We start from the raw sequence: 17,230 nt of genomic DNA, 5'->3' as shown, positions 1-17,230 counted from the left end.
TATTTCTAAAAGTAAATACAGTTCAAGACACTATCATCTGTTAGCTGTACAAAACAAACTAAATCTATTTAAATAAACCTACTATATGCTCCAGCTATTCCATACCTGGGAATATATCCAAAGGAAATAAAGTCAGTGTATTAATGATTTACTTCTAGCACTTCAAATACTACAGAAGAGACTGGGAATCAACTTAGATGTCCATAACTTACGACTAGATAAAGAGACTGTGGAATGGAGTATTACTCAGCCCTAAAACAAAGAATGAAATCCTGATAACTGCAACAAATGGATGGAACTGGAGATCATTCTGCTAAGTCAAACAAGCAAAAGCTCAGAAAGAAAAATACCACATTTCCTCTTTAAAAATACTTATTTTAATTTGGAAGACAGATTTACAGACAGAAAGATCTTCCATCTGTTGGTTTACTCCCCAAATGGCTGGGTCTGAGCCAATCTGAAGCCAGGGCACGGGAGTTTCTTCTGGGTCTCTCAAATGGATACAGGGTTCTGAGGTTCTGGACCATCCTCCATTGCTTTTTCCAGGCCACAAGCAGGGAGCCAGATGGGGAGTGGAACAGCAGGGACACTGACATTAAAATGGGCTGCCAATGCTTGGAAGCAGAGGATTTGCCAGGTGAGCCATCACACCAGCCATTTTCTCTTACTTGTGGAAGTTAACACAGAGTATAAACATTTCATGTCGGGGGCAGAGCTGTTGTATGGCAAGTTAAGCCTCTTACTGCAGCACTAGCATTTCACATGGGTGCCAGCTGCTGTTCCAGCTGCTACATGTCTGATCCACTTCCCTACCTAGCCACCTAGGAAAGCAGCAGAGCATGGCTCCATCCCCAGGGCCCCTGTACCCACATGTGAGACCGAGAAAAAGCTCCTGACTCCTAACTTCAAATCAGCCCAGCTTCAGCCATTGTGGCCATTGGGGAATGAGCCAGCAAACAGAAGCTCTCTGTGTTTCTTCTCTGTAATTCTACCTTTTGAATAAAAATAAATCTTTAAATAAAAAATATCATTAAGACAGCTTCATTGAATCATGTCATACGAATAATAATACATTCCTCTTTTCATGTGTTATGAATATCTTACTTGGTGATGTTTTCCAGAAAAAACCTATGATAATTCTGCATATGAAATAGTAACTGTTCAGAAATTTTGAGTCAGTGTTTTCCATCTTTGTGCATACAAGGTACATTTAAGTTCTTCTCAAACACAAATCACATTCCATGAAAATCAAGAAGGAGACCAAAAACATCATGAATATAGGTCTTATTAAAAAACTAGAAAGACTGCATCTTATTTCGAATTCAGGGTATCTGAAAAGGCTAATGCCCCAGCCTAAAGAGTGGTGTGTGTCCCTCTTAATAAGAAAAGTGAAAATACAAAGGTACCTCAAAAACTTCATGGAAGACAGAATGAATGAATGTGCACCTCCAAACATTTTTTCCAATGTCCTCATATGGTAAAAGCTCATAGTAAAAAAAAAAAAGACTGAATGCTGAATGCATCAGAAGTGCTCAAATCCAAGTGATGAGGGGGAAAAAATATCACATTTCAGGGCAGAGAAAACTGATGAGCAAACAGTGGTGTCAGTAGACTACCTGACTTCAAATCTTGGTGACTGTCAGTGTTAGCAGCACTGCCCTTCAGAGGACCTCCCGTACACTCACAGAAGCAATTTTGGAATTGAGAGTAGAGAAGTTCTAGTAGCATTTAATGTGCAAGTGCCAGGGAAACTAGCCATCCAGCAACACAGAAACAACCCTGTACCGCAGAGAATTATCACATGTTCTAGATGATTTTATAAGATCCCTCCAAATATATCTAAGGCTGGAAACTAATAAGTAAACAAAATATATTTTTCCAATGTTAACATATCTAAAATTTCTAGACTGCAACTAAACTACACAGATATTGGTTTTATTCAGCAATCTATGATTTATTAAGAGCTATTTATGATTCAGAATCAAGATGGCAGATTAGAGTAAGGACATGTTTAAACAGAGAAACATCAGCCAGTGTGAAGCAGAGAGGGCACATTCCAAGAAACAGGAGAAGACAGAACGACAGCAGAGGGGTGTGTGGAGACTGACAGACATGGAAAAGCAGGGGCACAAAGGTGTGGTGTTGCCGTGACCGATAACCCAGTGGCATTCATTGAGTGGCAATCTGAATTGCACCAGCAGCTGGAACTCCAACAGCAATAAAATGACAAACAGCATTCACCAGGAGCTCAGGAAGTAAACTCAAAGAACTGCCCATCCTGCTGGTCTGTTTGATTTTACCAGAAGCAGAGACACAGTGGCAGGTCCCAGATGGGTTTTGCAGGAACGGTGTACATTTCACAGCCTTGTTTGCCATCTAGTGCCAGATCAGGTGCCATTTTGTGTAGTGAGCCAAAGGCTAAGGGACAGGAATGTGCATGCACTGAGCTGGAAGTGAACTCATTCCTGACTCACTGAACGGCAACAACATGGCATCCTACAGGTTCCATCCACGATAGGTCCAGGTAGCTCTCAGACCTGATGGCCAGCAGATCAAGTAACTCTAGTAGTGGCACATCAGGTGCCTTTTTGTACAGTGTGGAAAAACTTAAAGATTGCAGGGACAACAGTGATCTGAGCATGCGCTGAGCTGGGAAAGAACTCACTGAACTCTGCATTGCCCTGGTTCTGCAGGGCAAATAATATCGACTCTGGCATTGTACAGGTCAAAATAGGTACGTGTGGCCTCCAGACCTAACAGCCAACAGGTTCCAGCAAGATCAGCACCACCAATAATCTTGATATATAGGACAACTGGTGTCTCCCTAATCCTGGGACCTGCTCCAAACGGAAGTGGGAGAAAGGTTGCAGAGACAACGGAGCAGCTTCAGCACAAAATCACAGGAGGTGGAGAGTGGTGAGCCAGGAGCTGGGACTACAGAAACCATGGTGGAAGTCTAACATACAAACGCAGACTTGGAATTCGCTGGAGGGAGTGGCACAGCTGACTGCAAACAAACAGCCATGTACCAACTGCAATAAGTAAAATCAAACTTTAGACCTGTGGGTGACAGAGCTTAGAAAGCTGCCCCAAGCAGAAGAATCTGAGAAACAGAAGTACAATGACCAAGAGCAAAAGAAGCAAAAGAAGTGACAGAGGCACAACAAATATTATTGACAACTCCCCTGCAAAGGAGCAAAACCCTTTGTCAACAGAGGGAAACATCAAGGAAATGGGGGAAGCAGAGCTGGATCAAGCTGAAAGAAGTATTCAAGAATTGAAAGACACTATTAAGAGGCCAAATAAAGAGTTATGGGTGTCCAAGAAGGTGCAGAAAGAGAAGCTGGGTTTAAAAATGTATTTAATAGGGCCTGGCATTGCATGTGCCAGGATCCCATATGGGTGCTGTTTCTAATCCCGGCAGCCCAGCTTCCCATCCAGCTCCCAGACTCTGCACCCGGGTGGGAGACGCAGAAAAGACTCCGCTCCGGGCTCCTGGCTTTGAATCGGCGCAGCTCCACTCCTTGCAGCTGCTTGGGGAGTGATTCAGTGGATGGAAGATCTTCCTCTCTATCTCTACTCCTCTCCGTATATCTGATTTTTCAATAAAAATAAAATAAATTTTCAAAAAACAATTTTTTAATGAATTTAATGAAATAAGACAAAAATCTCCTAATCTGAACCAAGAATTGGAAAACAACATCCAGGAGGTGTATAGAACTCCCAATAGAGTTGACCAAAAGCGTTCTTCAGCACAACACATGATAATCGAGCTCTCTTCAAACATAAGGAAAAGATTCTTAAATGTACACATGAAAAAAATCAACTGACATATATAAAAGAATGCCAATGAAACTCACAGGAAACTTTACAGGCCAGAAGAGAAGGGAGTGACATATTCCAGATTTCTAAAAGCAAAAATTGTTGGCCCAGAATCACATACCCAAAGCTTCCCTTTGTCTTTGAAAATAATACTTGGGCCCGGCAGCATGGCCTAGCGGCTAAAGTCCTTGCCTTGAAAGCCCCGGGATCCCATATGGGCGCCGGTTCTAATCCCGGCAGCTCCACTTCCCATCCAGCTCCCTGCTTGTGGCCTGGGAAAGCAGTCGAGGACGGCCCAAACGTTTGGGACCCTGCACCCGCGTGGGAGACCTGGAAGAGGTTCCTGGTCCCAGCATCGGATTGGGGCGCATCAGCCCGTTGCGGCTCCCTTGGGGAGTGAATCATCAGATGGAGGATCTTCCTCTCTGTCTCTCCTCCTCTCTGTATATCCAGCTTTCCAATAACAATAAAATCTTTAAAAAAAAAAAAGAAAGAAAAGAAAATGATACTTAAAGATGTTCTCTCACACAGAAGAGGAATAGCACCCAGGAAAACTGAAGGTAAATGTAAAGAACAGCCCAGTAAAGTAACAACAGAAGACTAAATCAATGAACAACCCTTTGTTACAATGACAGGACCTAATTATCACCCATTCGGATTAACCCTTAATGTAAATGGATTAAACTCAACAATCAAATGTCACAGATTAGTAGGCTGGCTTAAAAAAACAAAACCTATCCGTTTGCTGCCTACAGGAGACATATCTCACTAACAAAGTACAGCAGAAACTACATCTCATGGATTTTTTTTTTTAAAGATTTATTCATTTTATTACAGCCAGATATACACAGAGGAGGAGAGACAGAGAGGAAGATCTTCGATGATTCACTCCCCAAGTGAGCTGCAACGGGCCAATGCTGCGCCGATCCGAAGCCGGGAACCTGGAACCTCTTCCGGGTCTCCCACATGGGTGCAGGGTCCCAATGCATTGGGCCGTCCTCGACTGCTTTCCCAGGCCACAAGCACGGAGCTGAATGGGAAGTGGAGCTGCCGGGATTAGAACCGGCGCCCAAATGGGATCCCGGGGCTTTCAAGGCGAGGACTTTAGCCGCTAGGCCACGCCGCCGGGCCCATGGATTTTTTTTTTTAAGATTTATTTTCATTACAAAGTCAGATATGCAGAAATGAGTAGAGACAGAGAGGAAGATCTTCCATCCAACGATTCACTCCCTAAGCGGCTGCAACGGCCGGAACTGTGCCAATTCGAAGCCAGGAGCTTCTTCCGGGTCTCCCACACGGGTGCAGGGTCTCAAGGCTGTGGGCCATCCTTGACTGCTTTCCCAGGCCACAAGCAGAAAGCTGGATAGGACGTAGGGTTGCCAGGACTAGAACCAGTGCCCATATGGGATTCTGGCACTTGTAAGGCGAGGACTTTAGCCCCTAGGTTACCACGCTGGGCCCTGATTTTTTTTTTTTTTTTCACTTTCATCTTCAAAACACTTTCTTTTTCATTAAATTCTTCACTGACGGGCTCGGCGGCGTGGCCTAGTGGCTAAGGTCCTCGCCTTGATCCCATATGGCTGCTGGTTCTAATCCCGGCAGCTCTACTTCCTCTCTATCTCTCCTCCTCTTAGTATATCTGACTTTGTAATAAAAATAAAATAAATCTTAAAAAAAAAAAAATTCTTCACTGACTCAGATCATATAGTAGCATCTTTTCTTCAAGAAGATTCTTGATTTTCTTTTCAGTGACACATTAGTCATTCAGTAGCATGTTATTTAACCTCTGGGCATTTTTTTTCTTCCTATTGTTGATTTTGTTTTGCGGTTTTTCATTTAAGGGGATGTATAGTAGTAACTATGTAATGGAGATTATCATATCATACCCAGATGTGAGCATACAATGCAGTATGAATCTCTACTTCCAGATCAAAGATGGACTCCCGGGCCGGGCACTGTGGTCTAGCGCCTAAAGTCCTCACCTTGAATGCCCTGGGATCTCATATGGGCGCCGGTTCTAATCCCAGCAGCTCTACTTCCCATCCAGCTCCCTGCTTGTGGCCTGGGAAAGCAGTTGAGGATGGCCCAAGACTTTGGGACCCTGCATCCGCGTGGGAGACCTGGAAGAGGTTCCAGGTTCCAGGCTTCAGATCGGCGCAGCACCGGCTGTTGCGGCTCACTTGGGGAGTGAATCATCAGATGGAAGGAAGATCTTTCTCTCTGTCTCTCCTCCTCTCTGTATATTTGACTTTGTAATAAAAATAAAATAAATCATTAAAGTAAAAGATGGACTCCCAATGAAACTGTTAACTCTATCTTGGCAATAGGAGGCTGGACCTCTGTCATTGTCCAGGCCTGCAATGATGGACATATGACTATTTGTGAAGAACTATACTATAGTAATAATACAGGGGTACTCAATGGGGGAAGGGGAAGAGAATTGGGGAGGGGGGGAGGGAAATCCCAAGGCCTGTGGAATTGTATCACAGAATAATGTTACCAATGTGTCACGCTGTAGTCCACATCAACACAATAACTGTATCCACATCTCTTACAGAGTCTCCAAATAATCTATATACATCCCCTGTCTACTGTAAATCATCTTTAAACTAGTACAGTTGTTTAGGAAATGAGAAAAAAACTATCTGACCACCTAGTACATAGCATATGAGCTGCAGGGCTCTGTGCAGGGGCAGCTGTGACCATGTTGCTTCCTAACATGACGCTCAAAGGTGTAATCAAGCAGCAATTTCATGCACAGGTGCAAGCATTTGACTACGATCACTGTGTCATATAGTGCAATCAGTTCAGAAATTGATTGTTTATGCATATTTTACTAGAGATCAACTTTCTTCAATTTTAAGATCTCCAGAACACTTAATGTCTACTAACTAGCAACTTGTGCTAACACATTCTGACACCGCCATCTAGTGGCTAGTGTAATAACTACATTACATAAAATGTAATAACTACATTTTAAAGTTATTTTGGTTTAAATTTGCAAAATTTATAGTTCATAAGTCTTTTATGAAGACTATAATAGCTACTGGGCAGGAAGATACTCTATAAAATTGTAGAAGATAAAATTTCTTGTAAACTGCTATCAGCAATCTACATAGGATATGAATAAAAACAAAATTTAAGATAATATACTTAACACACCTTGAATTATTCCACATCAAAAATTTTAGAATAAATTTCTATATATCATTTTTATGTCCAATGAGTGCAATTACAAATTCAATAACAATTCTAAAGTTTATCACAGGATTTTTCATTAGTTAGTTGAAAGGCAGACAGCTCACTACTAATCACCGGTTCTCTTGCCAGATGCTGGTGCTAACAAGCAGGACTGGGGCCTGGCCGAAGCCAGGAGCAAATCCCAGAGCCAGGAACTCAATCAGGGTCTCCAAAGCATGAAGAGCTGGGATTTGATCTACTACCTGCTATGCCCAGGATACAGATTAGCAGCAAGCTGGACTCAGGAGCAGAGCCAGGACTCAACCAAAAAACTTCCAAATGGGACACAGGCATCCTAAATACCACCTTAACTGCCTGCCCCTTAACAAACAGCTCAGCACTACGGACACATCAGAAGTCTTGAAAACGTTCATACCGTCTGACTTCATAATTCTACTCACATAAATCCATCATAATGAAGCTACACAAAACATTAGTAATATCGTTTAAAAGAGAAAAACTAAAGTAAAAATAATGATTAAAGAAATTAAGACATCAAAAAAAATTCACATTTTTATATTATTGCATTTATTATAGAAAATTCTTGAGCACATACAGAGTAGACAATAGTATAACATAGTAATAGCCAATCACTTCCTGCCAAATACATTATTTTACAGCAAGTATTGGACGCCATGTAATTTTATCTGTAAATACTCAGTATAGCTATCCAAAAATAAAAATGCCTTTCAAACATAATGTAATATTCATGATATTCCTTTATCACTGACATTTATCTATGTCAGCACACAAAAATCTAAAAATTCTTTTTACTACCTGTGTAGTTGAATGAATAGTTTCCCCACTGCTGTGTAGATTCTAATCCCCATCCGACCTTTCATGGCAAAAGGCAGTCAGCTGATACGACTGAGCCTCTCACGACTGTGAGAGTAGCCTGGGTTACCCAGGTGGGCCCAAGGTAGTCACCAAGAGCCTTTCTAAGAAGGAAATGGAGCAGGAACTGTGGCTCAGTGAGTCAACTGTCTGGCTGGAATGCCTATGAACTTTATCAGAGTGCCAGGGACTGAGTTCTACCTCCACTCTGCTCCTGTTTTCTGCTAAAAATGTGTCTAGGGAGCAGTGGATGATGGTCCTAGCACTTGGGACACTCAGATGGAGTTCTTCGCTCTCGGCTTCAGCCTGGCCCAGCCAGCACCAGATGTTGCAGGCATTTGCAGAGTGAACCAGAGGATGGAAGGTATCTCTTCCTGTGTGTGTCACTCTGCTTTTCAAATAAACAACAAAAAGCCATGTGCGGTCCATGGAAGACAGGGAACACATCAAAACAGGGCATCCTTCCTTCTCTGGTGCTCATTTGACTAACAGGCCAATTATTAAATGATGACAATACCTAACATTTATGCACACAACAGGAACTTCAAAAATATAAAAAAACTTAAAAATTTTGTTAAACAAATTTTTTGAACTCCACAGTTTTCATAGTACACATTTCCATAAACTTTGTGAAATAGCCTCAGTATACATACAAGTGCATGCAGAGAAACTAAGACTATTATTTCACTCAACCTTACAACACTATGTAGTAGGAAGATTATTATCATTTAAAAGATAAGGAAACTGAAGCACAGAAGGTCACACTATCAAAGATCAAAGTGTTATCTACAATAGAAGATCCTTGGAAGAAAGATAATTTATGTCTTTCAACTAGGTTTCTTATCTTTCTCTTTAACCACTGACATTCCTCAATTCTCATTTTCAACTTTCTTTCTTAACATTCTCTCCTTTGGCAGATATTATTTTTTCAGCAATGACAACCTGAAAACTTCCAAATCAACCTCTTAGTCCATGGTTGTCCCAGAGACCCAATATCCAACTGCTCATGAATATCTCTACCTGTAAATCCCAAGGAAGTTCAAAATTCAAAGTGTCCAAGCACTAGTTTGCTCCCCAGTTCAGAAACCTTACAACCCTCCTTACAAATGGTTCTAATCCTGATGGCCCTGTTTACCATCTAGCTCCCTACTTGTGGCCTGGGAAAGCAGTCAAGGATGGCCCAAAGCCTTGGGACCCTGCACCCACATGGGAGACCTAGAAGAGGCTCCTGGCTTTGGATTGGCGCAGCTCCAGCAATGGTGGCCACTTGGCGAGTGAATCAGCAGATGGAAGATCTTCCTTTTTGTCTCTCCTCCTCTATATATATCTGACTTTCCAATAACAAATAAATTAATTTAAAAAAAAAGATTTGCCACTTTTACTTCTTTCATCTCTCAGTTTACTCTTTCCACCTGGCACAGGCCTAACGATCTGTTGGCTTGTATTCCACGTCACAATCTTGACCCATTATCTCAATTCACTCTCTCTTAGAAACTTTACAAACACAATATGGTCTATACTTTATTTCCTGCTCTTCTCTAATCATTGCTGCACTCTACTACTGAATTTCCTAATCATTCTTAAGCAGTTAACTCATAAGTTGACTCAGCTAAAGTCAAACTCTTCACCCTGGAGAAATGTGACACCTATTGCTATCACCCCTAAACACAGCACTTCACACCTCTGCCACTGAACTCCAGGCTTGACAGTCTGTTTTCTTAGGTTCTGTTTCTTATCTTGGGACATCCAAACAAGGCTTTCTCTCCAATTTTTTTTCTCTCCATTTTTCCAATTCCCATTTTCGTCATGCTTACTCCTACTTGGCCTTCAGAGTTCAGTGTGTCTCTGTACAGGCCTTCCCTGACACCCCTAAAGGAACTCAAGTGCCCTACCTTTGTACTTTTTCAGCATCACATCACTGTTACGGCACTGACCACAGCATATCAAATCTGTTGACTTGGCTACAACTTGTCATTGTGCCTGCACTATGGTATCAGGTGTATATTCAACAAACATTCATTAAATGAATAATGTCTAGAACATAAAACTCCAGAGATACATGGGGCAATCAGTAAAGTTGTGACTTTTTCTTAATTTGAAATGTAGAGAAACAAGAAAAAAAAAAAAAAACAGAAAAGTAGAAAGATAGAAGGAGCTATTTTACCGTGTACTTCACAATCCTCCTGCCCACCTCACTCCACCTAACCCCACCTCCCATCCCATGCCTGCGACAGGCAGACCTAAGTCAGACTGAATTCAGAAGCCTCGAACTCAGTCTAGGTCTCCCATGGGATGGCAGGGAATCAAACACTCAAGTCAACATTTGCTGCATCCCAAGGTACACATTATCAGGAATTCGGAATAGAAAGCAGATCCCCGGGCCCAGCGGCGTGGCCTAGCGGCTAAAGTCCTCGCCTTGAAAGCCCCGGGATCCCATATGGGCACCGGTTCTAATCCAGGCAGCTCCACTTCCCATCCAGCTCCCTGCTTGTGGCCTGGGAAAGCAGTCCAGGACGGCCCAAGGCCTTGGGAACCTGCACCCATGTGGGAGACCTGGAAGAGGTTCCTGGTTCCTGGCTCTGGATCGGCGCGCACCGGCTGTTGCGGCTCACTTGGGAGTGAATCATCGGATGGAAGATCTTCCTCTCTGTCTCTCCTCCTCTCTGTATATCTGACTTTGTAATAAAAATAAATAAATCTTAAAAAAAAAAAAAGAAAGCAGATCCAAGACTCAAACCCAGGCACTGCAAACATGGGTTGCAGGTACCACAAGTAGTATCTTAACCATTGTGCCAGAAATCTACCACAAGCCATAATATCTGACTTAAATTTATTTATTTATTTATTTGGAAAAAAAAAAAAAAAAAAACAGAACTATAGAGAGGAAGAGAAAAAAAGATCTGCCATCTGCTGATTCACTCCCCAAGTCAGAAGTCAGGTCAAAGTCAGAAGTCTGAAATTTCACCAGGTCTCCCATGCAGATGGTAGGTGCCCTTGTATTTAGACCATCTTTCGTTGCTTTCCTGAGGGCAATAGCAGGGAGCCATATTGAAAGAAGAGCAGTCAGGACTGGAACAGGAACTCGTAAAGGACCGAAATCAGGGTTCACATACAAAGGCAGTATTGCAGGCAAGCAGCTTAACGCACTGCACCATGATGCTGCCATATCCAACTTTTAACAGATTTTTCTTAATTTGAAAGCAGGGTTATCGGGTGGATGAGGTAGGGAGACAGAGAGAACCTTCTGTTTGCTGGTCCACTCCCCAGATGGCCATAATGGCCACGGTTTGACCAGGCCAAAGCCAGGAGCCCAGAGCTTCTTCCCATACCCATGTGGTTATGGGAGCCCAAACACTTGGGACGTGTTTTGTTTTGTTTCTAAAAAAAAATTTTTTTGTAATTGGAAAGGCAGATATACAGAGAGAAGGAGATACAAAGAGAAAGATCTTTCATCCACTGGTTCACTGCCCAAGTGGCTGCAATGGCCGGAGCTAAACCAATCCAAAGCCAGAAGCCAGGAGCTTCTTCCGGGTCTTCCACGTGGGTGCAGGGTCCCAAGGCATTGGGCCGTCCTCGACTGCTTTCCCAGGCCACAGCATGGAGCTGGATGTAAAGTAAATCAGCCAGGATATGAACCAGCACCCATATGGGATCCCAGCAGATGCAAAGCAAGTGTTTAACCACTAAGCTACTGCACCAGGTCCTGGGCCATGTTTTTCTAGGTACATGAGCAGAGACCTATAATGGAAGTAGAGCAGCCAGGATTTGAACTGGTATCCATATGGGATACTGGAGCCTCTGGCATTGGCTTAATTAACTGTGCCACAACACTGGTCTCGATATCTAGTAAATACTATAAGAACATTTACAGCTATCACAATTGCTCAACTGACTTATCCTTCACCTGCAAGCACCGGGATCTCATATGGGTGCCAGTCCGTGTTCTGGCTGCTGCATTTCCAAACCAGGTTCTTGCTAAGGTGCCTGGGAAGCAGTGGAATACGGCCCACATGGGAGACACAGAAGAAGCTCCTGGTTTCCTGCTTCAGACCAGCCCAGCTCTGGCTGTGGCAGCCAAATGGCTAGTGAACCAGAGAACGCAAGATTGATCTCATTCTCTAAATATATCTAACTCTGACTTTTGAATAAAATAAATATTTAAAAAGAGAGACAGATATGTGCTAACTAAATTTCTTACAATTAAACAAGGCTGAAACAGCTGCATATTCTATCCATTGGCAGTAACTCAAATGGACTCACCCAAAATTCTGAGGTCAATTCTATGCTTTCTTCGTAAAAAAAGGAAAATTGGGAGTTACAGGCTTCATTTGGAACACTCAGAAATTACCCCCTGGAGCTTGTGTTATGGCACAGTTGGTTACGCCTCAGTCTACAGCACCAGCATTTCATATGAGTACCAGTTCAAGTCCCAACTGCTCCATTTTCGATCTAGCTACCTGCTAGTGTCCCTGGGACAGCAGAGGAACAGCCCTAGTGCTTGGCCCCTGCACTCACTTGGGACACCTAGAGGAGGTTCCTGGCTCCTGGCTTTGGCCTGGCCAAGGTCTGGCCATGGCAGCCATTTGGGAAGTGAACCAGTGGATGGTAAACCTCTCCTCCCTCCCCTTTCTGTTTTCCCTTCTCCCTCTATAACTCTGACTTTCAAAGAAAGAAAATACATCTTGCCCAAAAACCAGGTAATGAAACAAAGTATGAAAGCAGACATTTAGTACAGCAATTTGATAATACTTGTGACACCTGTGTTGCACTTAAAAATTAAAAATTATTCTTGTACCTGCCAAGCTAGTATAAAAAAGTCCAAGCAGGAAGTCAGAACTTATCTAACAACAAACAACAGTATTACAAAGCAAGAGCACCTCAGGGTCACTCTAAATAAGTATCAAACTGAGTTTAAAACCTTCAACTGAGCATATTACAGAACTGAGCTGTCCATACGGAGTACCAAAAGCGGCAATGTGGCTAGTCCAAATTGAGCTGTGTTCCAACACAGCAGATATGAAAACTCAGTGCCAACAAAAAAATGCAGCACCACAACTTTTCAGATGATTACTTGTTGCAGCATTTTTAAAATAAGAAATGCAGGCACTTTTTTAGAAACTAAATCTAATAAAATCACCCATTTTATGAGATGGATAGGCTTTTCCTCTAAAACTATGAGACAGTAAGGCCTTTGGCCTTGTAAGATCACAGACATGAAGGGACCCATGAATTCTATTACATTCTCATCTTTACAACTCATTATGCCTTCACCCCACTCAACTACTGGTTTCTTCTAAATCACATGTATTCATCCCATGGAGAAACTGAGGCTTGAAAAAAAAAATAGCTGAAACTATGGCTGGAACTAGCCAGAAGGTGGTGTTCAAACAGAGGCGGGAGCAGGGGGCAGCAGTACAGGGCAGCGGGTTAAGTCACTACTTTTTTTTTTTTTTTTTTTTGTATTTCCTGCCTTTCTTTTTTAAGATTTATTTATTTTTATTACAAAGTCAGACATACAGAGAGGAGAGACAGAGAGGAAGATCTTCCGTACGATGGTTCACCCCCCAAGTAAGCCGCAATAGCCGGTGCTGTGCCGATCTGAAGCCAGGAACCAGGAACTTCTTCCAGATCTCCCACACAGGTGCAGGGTCCCAAAGCTTTGGGCCGTCCTCTTCTGCTTTCCCAGGCCACAAGTAGGGAGCTGGATGGGAAGTGGAGTTGCCGGGATTAGAACCGGTGCCCATGTGGGATCCTGGCGCGTTCAAGGCAAGGACTTTAGCCGCTAGGCCACGCTGCTGGGCCCTAAGCCACTACTTCTAATGCTACCTCCCATTTTGAACTGCTGCCCCCAGTTCTAACAGAGCTTCCTACTAGCGCCCCCAAAGAAGGCAGATTATGAGCTAAGTTCTTGGGACCCTGCCACCTGCATGGGAGACCACAATGGAGTTCCTGACTCTTGATTTCCATCTGGCCCAGATTAAGCTTTTACAGCCTTGTGAAGAGTGAACGAGTGGATAAGAAATAGTTTCTATCCCTAACTTCTGCCTTTTAAATTAAAAAGTCAGAACTCCCCTACTCCCCTCACACACCCATCAGGGAAGCATAAAAAGCTTGTCACTATAACAAACTGTCAATATCCTGCACAAGGAAAGGAATGCATACATTCTCCTCAATACTTTCAATATCCAGTCCTTCCGTTTCAGTGCCTCTAGTCTTATTTACTCCTGGCCTCATTCATTAACCATAACAGTGTGTCTTAGCTGACCTACCTCTAGCTTCTCCAGCCTACAACCAGGCAATCCCCCCCAAAATATAATTTCATTTAATTAAACATTTCTGCGTGAGCCTCAGCACAGCAGCTGCCCTCAAGGAATGCACCATGTAGTTAGAAAGGACTTACACATCAGACTTCCCTCAACCACCACTATATCTCCCACTAACATTTTGAAAAGGAGTCCAGTTGAGAAAAAGAACAATTCACCTTTTTCTTTTTTTTTAAGATTCTTTTTATTGGAAAGGCAGAGATACAGAGAGAGGAGATGCAGAGAGATCTTCCATCTGATGGCTCCTCCCTAAATAGCTGTAAAAGCATGAGCCGAACTAGTCTGAGCCAGGAGCCAGGAACTTCTCCAACTCCCACCTGGGTGCAGAGGTTCAAGGACTTGGACCCTCCTCCACTGCCTTCAAAGGCCATCACAGCAGGGAGCTGGATCGGAAGTGTGGCTGCCAGACTTAAATCAGCACTTACATGGGATGGTACCATACAGGTTTAGCTTGCTATACCACAACAGCCCCAAACCTACCCTATCAGGGATTCCACTGCTACAAAGCAACCCTAACTTCTTGTATACTCTTAAACAGAGGGACATGCATGTTTATAGAAACATAATTTATAAAAAGGAAAATACTACAAATAACCCGACAATCCATAAGCCAAAAAAATTATAAAATTTTTCAAATATAAAAATAAGGATCCAGCAAGAAGATGGTATAGCACAATAATCTTCTGCCTGCAGTGCTAGCATCCCATATGGGTGCCAGGTCATGACCTGGAGGCTCCACTTCCGATCTAGCTCTATGCTTATGACCCAGGAAAGCAGCGGAGGATAGCCCAAGTCCTTGGACCCTCTAACCTTGTAGGAAACCTAGAAAAAGCTCTGTTTCAAATTGGCTCAGCTCCAGCCACTGTAGATATTTAGAAAATGAACCAGCAGATGGAAGATCTCTGTCTCTCCTTCTTTCCATAAACCTGCCTTTGCAATAAAAGTAAATAAATCTTTTTTTAAATAAAAAGTATGTGTATGTATACATATAACATATATGGACAAGGGTACCTCAAAAAATTTATGAAAAAATTTAGAATCCAAAAAGGTTTACTTTGGAGCAAAACGTTTGAAACCCATGTACATGGGGATCTTAGAACAATCGTGGAGAATACATATTATGGAAAAAATAAACCTGGAGCGGACATCTGGCACAGCAGTGAAAATGCTGGTTGGAATGCCTTCATGCCACGAGACTGCCTGGTTCAACTATACACCTTCTGCTCTAGCTCCCTGAGGAGGCACACCCTGGGACGCAGCTCATGTAAATGGTCCCTGCCTCCATGTGAGAGACTCAACTGAGTTCCCAACCCCTGACTTTGGCCTTGCCCAGCCCTAGCCACTGTGGATATTTGGAGACTGATCTACTGAATGGAAAAAAGTTCTTTCTCTCAATTTCTCTTTGTATTTCAGATAAAAAATGAGAATAAAATAGGACTGGCGCGGTGATCCAAAGGGCTGATCCTCTGCTTGTGGCACTGGCATCCCGTATGGTGATCGTTTAGAGCCCCAGCTGCTCCACTTCCCATCCAGCTCCTTGCTTATGTCCTGGGAAAGCAGCAGAGGATGGCTCAAGTCCTTGGGCTCCTCTACCCACATGGGAGACGCAGAAGAATCTCTTGGCTCCAGACCAGCTCAGTTCCAGCTATTGTAGATGAAAGCTCTTCCTCTCTCTCTTTATAAATCTACCTTTTGAATGAAAATCAATAAATCTTAAAAATTGTAATTGGTGCTGTATACTTGATACTAAACCACAGGAACAGGAAGTACAACATCTTTTTTTTTTTTTTTAACATTTATCTTATTTATTTGAAAGGCAGAGAAGGCAGAAGGACGAGAGAGCAAGCCACCTTCCATCCACCATTTCACTACCCAAATGGCTACAATGGTCAGTTTCGGGCTAGGGCAAATGCAAAAGCCTAGAACTTCCTCCTGATCTCCCACATTCTGGCAGGGGCCCAAACATCTGGGCCATCGTCTGCTGCTTTCCCACATGCTTTAGCAGTGAGCTAGATAGGAAGTTGAGCAATCAGGACTTAACCCACTATGCTGCAACATCTATCTTTAATGATACTAAGATTAATAACTAGGTTAGTGATACCTTCATCTTTTTATTTTGAAACTAGTAATCTATGGAGTTATGTTTTGGCACCAACTGAATGTCTAATTCTCAATCAACCCTTTCTGTCTACATTTTAACATTCATTAACCATCATGACCAAAGTCAATTATTTCATAATACATTCTATAATAAATTGTGACTAATTTAATAATCCCTCCTATATTTTGTCATTACTTATTTAGATTAATTCACTGAAAAGGCAAATACAATTTTTAATTACCAATTTTCAGAGTAAGAAAAAGGTGTAACAGCCACCTCTACTTGTTCTATTATATACTCATACTTGCTGTCCCAATAAATTTTTCCCATTCTTGGTTCACTGGCTTCTATGTCTTTGAAACCTTTCTTATTTCTATTACAAGATGTTCTAGCTTCACCATACATGGCCCCCTGTTCTAGACCTACAATCAGCCATTTCTCCAAGGGGCCCTGGATTCTTTTAGATAGAAATATTTAAACACTAATAAAGTTGAGGCTTTCAAAATACTCATATCTACCAAAGTAGATGTTTAGGTATTTGAATGGAATTAAGAAACACATTTTAGCGCAAGCATTGTAGTTTCTGATGCTTAGAACTAATGACTAAATGGTAACAAAGTGTAATGCCGCCCCTGAGCTACAGCACAAAAGCACACTAGGGAACACAGCCAGGAGTAAACAATGAGTTGATCAGAGGGCACAAGCACTGATGAAGACTGAGTTCTACTGAGTTTACTAGCAAGATTGTCAAAATGTTTTAAAAGGAAATGGGGGCCTGCGCTGTAGTGTAGTCTATTAAATTTCCACCTGCAAGGCTGCATCCCATATGGACACAGCTTTGCTTCTCACCTGCTCTGCTTCAAATCTAGCTTTATGAATGTGCCTTGGAAGCAGCAGCATACAGCTGAAG

At 42.5% G+C, this 17,230-nt stretch overlaps 1 protein-coding gene across 9 annotated transcripts in view; it reads right to left on the bottom strand.

The window, feature by feature from the left end:
* GABPB1 (GA binding protein transcription factor subunit beta 1) overlaps positions 1–17,230 on the bottom strand; it is a 71,820-nt gene that overhangs the window by 30,027 nt on the left and 24,563 nt on the right. The window lies entirely within an intron of this gene.

This window comes from Ochotona princeps, chromosome 6, assembly GCF_030435755.1.
Source record: "Ochotona princeps isolate mOchPri1 chromosome 6, mOchPri1.hap1, whole genome shotgun sequence".
NCBI classification, from domain to species: Eukaryota; Metazoa; Chordata; class Mammalia; order Lagomorpha; family Ochotonidae; genus Ochotona; species Ochotona princeps.
This window is presented reverse-complemented; position numbering and strand designations above follow the sequence as displayed.